Below are 11,461 nucleotides of genomic sequence, written 5' to 3' on the forward strand. Positions count from 1 at the left end.
TTAATCAAAGATGTAGGCTAGCTAAGCAGCAAAGTAAAAGGGCATGGAGAAACTATAGGAATAACAGGACACTGGAGAGCAGAGAAAGATACCAGAATGCCAGGAATGAATATGTCAGGATGAGAAGAGAGGCAGAAAGACAATACGAAAATGACATCGCAAGCAAGGCAAAGACTCAGCCTAAATTGTTGCATAGCCACATTAGGAGAAAAACAACAGTAAAGGAACAGGTTATGAGATTAAGGATAGGGGCGGAAGGATTCACTACAAATGACAAGGAAGTGTGTGAGGAATTGAATAAGAAATTCCAGGAGGTCTTCACCTTAGAACAAGGAGAAATTCCAGAGGTAAGTGAGGGAATAGCTAACCAGGAACCACTGGAAGAGTTTGAGATTACCAGTGGGGAAGTAAGGAAGTGTTTACTAGAGTTGGACGTGACGAAGGCTATAGGCCCAGATGGAATCTCCCCTTGGGTTCTAAAGGAAGGAGCAAGAGAACTGAGCCTACCACTCTCCATAGTGTATAACAAATCACTGGCAACAGGGGAACTGCCAGATATTGGAAAGCAGCTAACGTAGTCCCGATATACAAGAAAGGGGATAGACAGGAGGCACTGAACTACAGGCCAGTGTCCCTAACCTGCATACCATGCAAGCTGATGGAGAAGATTGTGCGAAAAAAACTAGTGGAGCATCTGGAGCGAAGGAACTTTGTAACACAGCATCAACATGGGTTCAGGGATGGCAGGTCCTGCCTCACAGGGTTACTTGAATTCTACGACCAGGCAACAAAAATAAGGCAAGAAAGAGAAGGGTGGGCAGACTGCATATTTTTGGATTGTCAGAAAGCCTTTGATACAGTGCCACACAAGAGGCTAGTGCGAAAGTTGGAGATGCAGGCTGGAGTGAGAGGGAAGGTACTCCGGTGGATAGAGGAATACCTAAGCAACAGGAGACAACGAGTCTGTGTGAGGGGTGAGGTCTCAGATTGGCGAGACGTCACAAGTGGAGTCCCGCAGGGGTCAGTCCTTGGACCTATACTGTTTCTGGTATATGTAAATGATCTCCCAGAGGGTATAGATTCGTTCCTCTCAATGTTTGCCGACGATGCAAAAATTATGAGGAGGATTGAAACAGAGGATGATAGTAGGAGGCTACAAGATGACCTGGATAGACTGAGTGAATGGTCCAACAAATGGCTGTTGAAGTTCAACCCGAGTAAATGCAAAGTAATGAAACTAGGCAGTGGAAACAGGAGGCCAGGCACAGGATACAGAATAGGAGATGAAGTACTTAATGAAACAGACAGAGAGAAAGATCTAGGAGTTGATATCACACCAAACCTGTCTCCTGAAGCCCACATAAAGAGAATAACGTCTGCGGCATATGCGAGGCTGGCTAACATCAGAACGGCGTTCAGGAACCTGTGTAAGGAATCATTCAGAATCTTGTACACCACATATGTAAGACCAATCCTGGAGTATGCGGCCCCAGCATGGAGCCCGTACCTTGTCAAGCACAAGACGAAGCTGGAAAAAGTCCAAAGGTATGCTACTAGACTAGTCCCAGAACTAAGAGGCATGAGTTATGAGGAAAGGCTGCGGGAAATGCACCTCACGACACTGGAAGACAGAAGAGTAAGGGGGGACATGATCACAACCTACAAAATCCTCAGGGGAATCGACCGGGTAAACAAGGATGAACTTTTCAACACTGGTGGGACGCGAACAAGGGGACACAGGTGGAAGCTGAGTACCCAAATGAGCCACAGAGACGTTAGAAAGAACTTTTTCAGTGTCAGAGTAGTTAGCAAATGGAATGCATTAGGAAGTGATGTGGTGGAGGCTGACTCCATTCACAGTTTCAAATGTAGATATGATAGAGCCCAATAGGCTCAGGAATCTGTACACCAGTTGATTGACGGTTGAGAGGCGGGACCAAAGAGCCAGAGCTCAACCCCCGCAAGCACAATTAGGTGAGTACAATTAGGTGAGTACACACACACACACACACACACACACCAGGAAGCAGCCCATGAAAGCTGACTAACTCCCAGGTACCTATTTACTGCTAGGTAACAGGAGCATTAGGATGAAAGAACGTTTGCCCATTGTTTCTTGGTGGAGCCCGGAATCGAACCCAGGACCACAGGATCACGCGCGCAGTGTGCTGTCCGCTCAGCCATCGGCCCCCTATCGTGTGTGTGTGTGTGTGTGTGTGTGTGTGTGTACTCACCTAGTTGTATTCACCTAGTTGTGTTTGCAGGGGTTGAGCTCTGGCTCTTTGGTCCCGCCTCTCAACCGCCAATCAACAGGTATACAGATTCCTGAGCCTATTGGGCTCTATCATATCTACACTTGAAACTGTGTATGGAGTCAGCCTCCACCACATCACTTCCTAATGCATTCCATTTGTCAACCACTCTGACACTAAAAAAGTTCTTTCTAATATCTCTGTGGCTCATTTGGGCACTCAGTTTCCACCCGTGTCTCCTAGTGCGTGTGCCCCTTGTGTTAAATAGACTGTCTTTATCTACCCTATCAATTCCCTTGAGAATCTTGAATGTGGTGATCATGTCCACTATAACTCTTCTGTCTTCCAGCGAAGTGAGGTTTAATTTGTGTGTGTGTGTGTACTCACCTAGTTGTACTCGCCTAGTTGTGTTTGCGGGGGTTGAGCTCTGGCTCTTTGGTCCCGCCTCTCAACCGTCAATCAATTGATGTACAGATTCCTGAGCCTACTGGGCTCTGTCATATCTACATTTGAAACTGTTTATGGAGTCAGCCTCCACCACATCACTTCCTAGTGCATTCCATTTACTAACTACTCTGACACTGAAAAAGTTCTTTCTAATGTCTCTGTGGCTCATTTGGGTACTCAGTTTACACCTGTGTCCCCTTGTTCGCGTCCCTCCAGTGTTGAATAGTTCATCCTTGTTTACCCGGTCTATTCCCCTGAGGATTTTGTAGGTTGTGATCATGTCCCCCCTTACCCTTCTGTCTTCCAGTGTCGTAAGGTGCATTTCCCGCAGCCTTTCCTCATACCTCATGCCTCTTAGTTCTGGGACTAGTCTAGTAGCATACCTTTGGACTTTTTCCAGCTTCGTCTTGTGCTTGACAAGGTACGGGCTCCATGCTGGGGCAGCATACTCCAGGATTGGTCTTACATATGTGGTGTACAAGATTCTGAATGATTCCTTACACAGGTTCCTGAACGCCGTTCTGATGTTAGCCAGCCTCGCATATGCTGCAGACGTTATTCTCTTTATGTGGGCTTCAGGAGACAGGTTTGGTGTGATATCAACTCCTAGATCTTTCTCTCTGTCTGTTTCATTAAGTACTTCATCTTCATGTGTGTGTGTGTGTGTGTGTGTGTGTGTGTGTGTGTGTGTGTGTGTGTGTGTGTGTGTGTGTGTGCTTGGTATGTATGCGTTTGTGTTTGTTTGGAATGTACTCACCTAGTTGTACTCACCTAGTTGTGCTGGCGGGGGCTGAGCTTTGTCTCTTTGGTCCCGCCTCTCAACCGTCAATCAACTGGTGTACAGATTCCTGAGCCTACTGGGCTCTATCATACCTATATTTGAAACTGTGTATGGAGTCAGCCTCCACCACATCACTCCCTAATGCATTCCATTTGTCTACCACTCTGACACTAAAAAAGTTGTTTCTAATATCTTTGTGGCTCATTTGGGCACTCAGTTTCCACCTGTGTCCCCAAGTGCGTGTGCCCCTTGTATTAAATAACCTGTCTTTATCTACCCTGTCGATTCCCTTGAGAATCTTGAATGTGGTGATCATGTCTCCCCTAAGTCTTCTGTCTTCCAACGAAGTGAGGTTTAATTCCCGTAGTCTCTCCTCGTAGCTCATACCTCTCTGGTCGGGTACTAGTCTGGTGGCAAACCTTTGAACCTTTTCCAGTTTAGTCTTATGCTTGACTAGATATGGACTCCATGCTGGAGCCGCATATTCAGGATTGGTCTGACATATGTGGTATATAATGTTCTGAAAGATTCCTTACACAAGTTTCTAAATGCCGTTCTTATGTCAGCCAACCTGGCACATGCCGCTGATGTTATCCTCTTGATATGAGCTTCAGGGGACAGGTCTGGCGTGATATCAACCCCCAGGTCTTTCTCTCTCTCGGACTCTTGAAGTATTTCATCTCCCAAATGATTCCTTGTATCTGGTCTCCTGCTTCCTATCCCTATCTTCATTACATTACATTTGGTTGGGTTAAACTCTAACAACCATTTGTTCGACTATTCCTGCAGCTTGTCCAGGTCTTCTTGAAGCCTCAAGCTGTCCTCCTCTGTCTTAATCCTTCTCAGAATTTTGGCGTCGTCAGCAAACATTGAGAGTAATGAGTTTATACTGTGACGATAATCTCTTTCAAGAGAGATTGAGCCTGCTCTTCCCTACACATTTACGTCTTTCAAGTACAAGATACTATATTGAAGATACGTCCACCAGTATCACCAAACGTTTTGCCCAGGAAGCAAAGCGTACCAGTGCACCACCCGACACACCGGCTACCGCCCGCCGTCAACCAGCAAACTACTCATTCTCTGCCTGCCTGCTGCTGATTGGCTGGTGTGTCGCCGCTCCTGCACTCACGCCACCACATGAGTCGACGTCTGGGCCAGCAGCACGCCGTCTCCTCAGAATATCCCTGTCCTTCTTGGAGTTGACATCTCTCTATAGTAGACTAAGCCCTGGCTGTCGTGTACTAAGGGAGGTGGCAGCTTGAAGCCAGTTGTTACGAACCCGGATCCAGCATCCGAGCCCGGAGTAGTGACGACCGCGCCATCTGTGGGTCGGCTCCCGAAAACCCCTCCAAACGCACGACGACACCTGGTGAGGACGGCGTGTACTGGCCTCGAGGGCCAGTTTCCAGTCCTGTTCAGCACTCAACACCGCCGCTGCTGACCTCTGGTGAGGTGGTGCTCAGACTACAACGCCATCTATGAAGTGGATGTGTCGGGCGTTTGTGTCTGAGCCTGTAAGTGAGGTGTTTTAGTGTCCCAGTTATTGATGACGTGTCTGCTTACAGAGTCGACCTGGGACTGCTGTGATGGGAGTTGAGTCAGTCTACCCGAGGCAGCCGTCTCCATACCTTGTACTTTGCTGCAGCAGTTGTGAAGTCGTCCCCCCGGAAGAACACTGTGGTGTGTTAGCCTGCCAGTGGAGTGGCAGTGAAAGGATTACCCGGGACCGACTGTTGGAGACGATCATCCACTGGGGTATTGAGGACAGGAGCGTGATTTGTGGTGTCACACGAGGCTCCTGTCTAGGGCGTTCCCTTTATATCGTTCGTGGAGTGGCCTGACCAGCGTTGTGGGTCCGGAACCTGCCAGCAGACCGGCTGGATTTGTGGTTGACGGCCTCCACGGCGGTGCCCCCAGTGGACCTGTGTTTTGGCTGACCTGTGGCCAGGGTAGGCTCAGCTTCTCAGAAGGATTCGTTGTGAGGCCACGAAGAAGCACCAAGGACTCAGCACCGAGAGCGAGGATCCATAGTCTTCAGCAGAAGACTTCAGTGTATTTTCCCCTGTAAATAAGTGTTTATTCCCCTCCCCCTGTGAACTCTTTTATATCTTATTTATATATTTGGTGACGGTGAATTATAATCTTAAGTTCTTAGCTTTCTTTCCCTTCCCCCTTTAAGTTACTTGCGTCACGGATCACATCCCTTGATAGCCACTACTGGCTTGGGAACGGATATGTATCTTCCTCTAACAACATCAGAGTAAGAACCCCGTTACGTCCCGAGAGGGCCGTAACACCAGTATTCTCAGCACCTCACTTGATTATATTTATATTAACTTTATTGTCTTAGAGTAAATTTTTCATTGCCAGTAATTATTCATGTTGTTTTGTTGACTTGTTTTGAATTTTACGAGATTGTCTTTATTCATATCTTGTTTTCTAGAGTAATTAAAATTTCATTGTTTATACTTTGTGTTTTGTGTGTCTTCCCATTACCTTACATAAGACGAAAGGACAATCTTCTCTCTTTTTTTTTTATGTGACGAGGCCCTGCCCCCAGCTTTTGAAACAGCCGAACACCAACGCTTTACCGTCACAATACACTCTGGGAGATCATTTACGTATATCAGAAACAGGATAGATCCGAGTACAGAGCCCTGTGGGACTCCACTGGTGACGTCATGCGAATCTGAGGTCTCACCCCTCACTGTAACTCTCTGCTTCCTATTGCTTAGGTACTCCCTTATCCACTGGAGCGCCCTACCAGTTACTCCTGCCTGTTTCTCCAGCTTATGCATCAGCCTTTTATGGGGTACTGTGTCAAAGGCTTTCCGACAGTCCAAAAAAATGCAGTTCGCCCATCCTTCTCTTTTTTTTGCTTAATCTTTGTCACCTGATCGTTGAATTCTATCAAACCTGTAAGGCAAGATTTACCCTCCCTGAACCCATGTTGATGGGTTGTCACGCAGTCTCGTCTCTCCAGATGTGTTACTAGGTTTTTCTCAATCTTCTCCATCACCTTCCATGGTGTACAAGTTAAAGACACTGGCCTGTAGTTCAGTGCCTCTTGTCTGTCACTCTTTTTGTATATTGGGACTACATTAGCCGTCTTCCATATTTCTGGTAGGTCTCCCGTTTCCAGTGACCTACTATACACTATGGAGAGTGGCAAACAAAGTGCTCCTGCACACTCTTTCAATACCCTGTGTGTGTGTACTCGCCTATTTGTGCTTGCAGGATCGAGCACTGACTCTTGGATCCCACCTTTGTTGCCATTGGTTGTTTACAGCAATGAATCCTGTCCCATTTCCTTATCATATCTGGTTTTATAATTATGAATAGAGTTTGCATCCACAATCTGCTTCTTAAATGCATTCCATTTTTCCACTGCTCTCACGCTTAAAAGAATACCTCCCAGCATCTCTGTGACTCATCTGAGTTTCCAGCTTCCACCCAAGTCCCTTCGTTCTGTTACTATTACTTGAGAACATTTCATCTATTTCCACTTTGTTATTTCCCCTGAATATTTTATACGTTTCTTATCATATCTCCCCTCTCCCTTCTTTTTTCTAGTGTCGTAAGGTTCAGTTCCTCCAGACGCTCTTCATATCCCCATCCCTCGTAACTCTGGAACTCTGGGACAAGCTTCGTCGCAAACTTTTGAACCTTTTCCAGTTTCTTTGTGTGTTTCTTCGGGTGGGGACTCTATGATGGCATGGCATACTCTAAGACTGGTCTCACGTAGGCAGTGTAAAGCGCCCTAAAAGCCTCCTTACTTAGGTTTCTGAACGAAGTTCTAACTTTCGCCAGTGTAACGTATGCTGCTGCCGTTATCCTATTTATATGTGCCTCAGGAGTTAGATTAGGTGTTACGTCCACTCCCAGGTCTCTTTCTCGAATCATTATAGGGAGGCAGTTCCCGTTCATTGTGTGCTGTCCCTTTGTTGTCCTATCACCTAGTCCCATTTCCATAACTTTACATTTGCTCGTGTTGAACTCCAGTAGCCATTTCTCTGACCATCTCTGCAACCTGTCCAGGCCCTCTTGGAGGATCCTACAATCCGCATCTCAACTCTTCTCATTAATTTTGCGTCATCCGCGAACATTGACATGTAGGATTCCACTCCTGTATACATATCATTTACGTAAATTAGAAATAGGATTGGTCCCAGCACCGATCCTTGAGGTACTCCACGTAATTTAAAACGTGTCCCAAACAAGAAAATGTCGTTTTTAGCACGTTTAGAAAACGTGAAATGTTTGGTGGGATACATTTGTATTGTTACCAAACTGTGTGTGTCATTACTGTCTATGTACACGGTAATTAACGTGTTGCAGTGGGCTGCAAGCGTATGGGGCCGTGACATTTGTTTGTCACTGAGAGTGTGACCTATGTAACCTGACGTTACTTTGTGTTTCTTTAATTGTGTTGACGATTTAAAGATTCAGTGAGAGTTAATTAAGGGGTAATAAATTATATTGCTCTGGGTTAATTAGGATAATTAATGCTCATTAAAATAAAACTTGACATAGTCTATGGAGAAGCTACCAAAAGAGAGTGGTAAGCTTAGTTAACGTAACTCGATTGGGATTTAATTAGTTGTCTGTTCGACAGTAATTAGGAATTACTCACTGAATACTTGAGGGGTCAAGTGTGATGCAAATATGAGTTAACGAGTTATTATTTTACTGTTTGACTTGTTTGTAGGAGACAAGTGTTGTGATTTATGTAGAGTACTATTATTGTTTTGTAGTCCGAGGGAGACAAGTGTTGTGATAAATGTAGAGTACTTTGTTGCTGACTGCTGTTGACAGTCAATTAACATAATTAATCACATAATCAATTTAGTAGTTGATTATGGCAATTTGTTTGATTATCGTCTCTGGTGATGAGAGTTAAAGTAACTTGGGGATTACTGGAGACGTGTCTCAGGACCCTATCTTGCCTAGCTTTATTTATATTTACAACTTCTAGCAGGGAGTCGCAAAGAGTGTTAATGTAAGATTGTGATAGGGGGCTATCAGTGTTGGATTACCCACCTAGTTACTTTGGTACCTAGCTGGGATGGCTGCGAGGGCCAATAAGATTGTGATTATAGTGATTATAGCTCACCGGGAGGGCCGTGAGATATATTGATTGCAAGCTTGTGTCACCAGTGGGCACACTTCTTCAATTAGTTAATTTAGTCATCCCGAAGTGACCACAAGATGAAGATTGTTGTTATTTCTCGATGGGCTATTGAATAGCTGTCTTAAAGTGCCACTTTTTCAGGGATATTCCTGCGCAGGCCCTGAGCCTCTGGCTGGCCCCATTAAGTGTTGTTTGTTTCTGTTTTACTTGGGCGGAGTATGAGTATTTATGACTCGTATGATCGCTTCAGACAAGTGCCACTGGATGGACATTAACATAACGTAACACCTACTGTTGTGTTAACTTATTCTTGTGAATTATTTGCAATATTGCGTCGTCAGTGGGCACACCTGTGTTCAGATTAGTTCAGTATTCAACCACACAGCAATTAACATGAGTCGTTCCTATTTTGAGGTTGTTAAGTAGCTGTTGTTAAAGTGCCACTGGATGGACATTAACGTAACGTAAACTCGATGTTGTAGTAGTTTAGTCTCTTTGTTAATAAACTTGTTATTGTTATAGAAAACGATCTTTGATGTCAATCTTCAACCATTCTTGTTCTACCCATGGTCTGCTTTCTACGATTGTCTAATAATGTGATCTTTTTAATGAAGGCTGCTCTTGGGGAATTCGAAACTCAATTCATAGCGCCACACATCAAATCAAATTTGATGTGAGAACCTAGGATCTACCCGTACATAGTTGCACCTGCGCTAGAGGAGGTCGACGACCTCGTAATAGGGATTTCACCCTCAGTGAATTCCGGCGGTTGCTCCCACCATCCTATAGTCTCGATGTTAAAGTATAAGCTGCTAAAGCTGATTGCGAAGTCCTTACTGTTTAAGGTCCACCTCCTAAGGGAGGTAAGCGTTCGAAAAATCTCAGTGGGATTTGCACGGATGGGCTCCAGCCTTGCCAGATTCTCAGTCAGGCTTTTGTGGCAAGAGTTCTCCTTAAAGCTCCAACTGCTATACCTCTTCACTGCCTGGTCCACAGGTAAGCACTGACGTCTAAAACACCACCCCGAGAATTCTTTGACACACTGAATACCATTATTAAGACGGTGAACATTGTACAAGGAATTGCTCCTTACACAGACATTTTTAAGAAACTCCATCATGATATGGATGAACTTTATGAAACCCCTTTTTCCCACACTAGAGTTTGCTGAATGTGCAAAGAAAATGTTGTCCATCGTGTATTTGAGCTCAGAGAAGAGATCAAACTCGTTATTTTTGTCAGCATCATTATTGTCCTCAGGTATAGGTGTCACTGGGGTTGTGAATGGGGGCCCCTTAGTAGCTGTGACGTTTGGCTCCGGATGTCTGGGAAGTACCTTTAAATTCCTCTTCAAAAGCCTCAACATAAACGTTAAACCATCAAATTTTGTATAACAGTGTCACATTCCTCTGTAAACTGTCTCACAAGTTACAGAGGAACGCGACAATGTTACGCAGCTGCTAAGGGCCCCCATTCACTCCTCCAGTAAATCTTATACCTGAAGACAATGATGATGCTCTGACAGAGAAATTGAGGCTTCAGGAAGATTCAGGAGCCAAGGGAAGTTAGAAGCTAAATCTCCACTGTCTTTGGGTCATCAGAGGCAGCTTCTGACCCAAACCTATGTGACCTAGCACTTTGCCGCCGCCTCCCATTTGCAAGCCAGTTCTAGTGAGGCATCTTTCTCTCGCCTACTCCACATAAAACCAAATATTGTAATAAAATTGTAAATATAAAAATAAAATAAACCTACGGTGCACTTTCATTGTAACAGAACCAAGAATAAAGAAGCTGTAGATAAAAGGCAACATCACCCTTCACACTGATTGGAATGTAGAAACAATGACATAAACATTGTAAGTGCTGTAACTTATTTTTGTAATAGATGTTAAACTTTCAAGTGTTTCATTTTATTATTGCCTGTTCTAGGAATGTGTATTATTTGTTTGGTTCTATTAATAATGATTAATATATTGTACTGAAGGAAAGAGATAATAACATAATAACAATAAAATATATGTTGCTATTTTTTTTTAAATTGAGTATAGGCGGCCATTAAGGGCACTATCAAAAAGTGTAATGCCAGTAAAGTTTGGAAACGAAGGGTTAGAAAGTTACAGTCTTGTTAAGCTACTCACACCCTTTTATTAATTATTACATTAACAATTGGTTCGAAAACGACCACATTTCCAATTTCCAATCTAAGCTAAGCAACTTACATATTTGGTGAGTCAGTGTTATGATTGTATATGGTAATAATTCTCACCTTTTCCAGTGGGCGGCGGCGGAAAGGTTACAATCACCAGCAAACTGGAGATATTTGTAAAAAAAAATCCTGGGCGGGGTCAGTAAATCAATCTTGGGGGCGGGGGGTGGGGGGGTGGTGACTCCGATATAAGCCTAACGTGTATGAATACACTCTGGCGTACTGCCCCCTGACACAATGAATTATTATACAAATTATTTCGCATTATCCAATAGGTCTTGTGCAGCCCCCTAACACTATGATTACAGGATGGCAGGAACAGAATAATGCCTCATTGTGGGGCATTGTGCTGTTCTGCACTGGGCAGCAGACCCACCTTTTATTGTTAAGCAATCACTGATTTTTTTAAACACACACACACACACACACACAAACCCCATATATATATATATATATATATATAAATATAAATAATATATATATATATATATATGTCGTACCTAGTAGCCAGAACGCGCTTCTCAGCCTACTATGCAAGGCCCGATTTGCCTAATAAGCCAAGTTTTCATGAATAATTGTTTTTCGACTACCTAACCTACCTAACCTAACCTAACCTAACTTTTTCGGCTACCTAACCTAAC

Source organism: Procambarus clarkii, chromosome 30, assembly GCF_040958095.1.
Source record: "Procambarus clarkii isolate CNS0578487 chromosome 30, FALCON_Pclarkii_2.0, whole genome shotgun sequence".
In the NCBI taxonomy this organism is placed as follows: domain Eukaryota; kingdom Metazoa; phylum Arthropoda; class Malacostraca; order Decapoda; family Cambaridae; genus Procambarus; species Procambarus clarkii.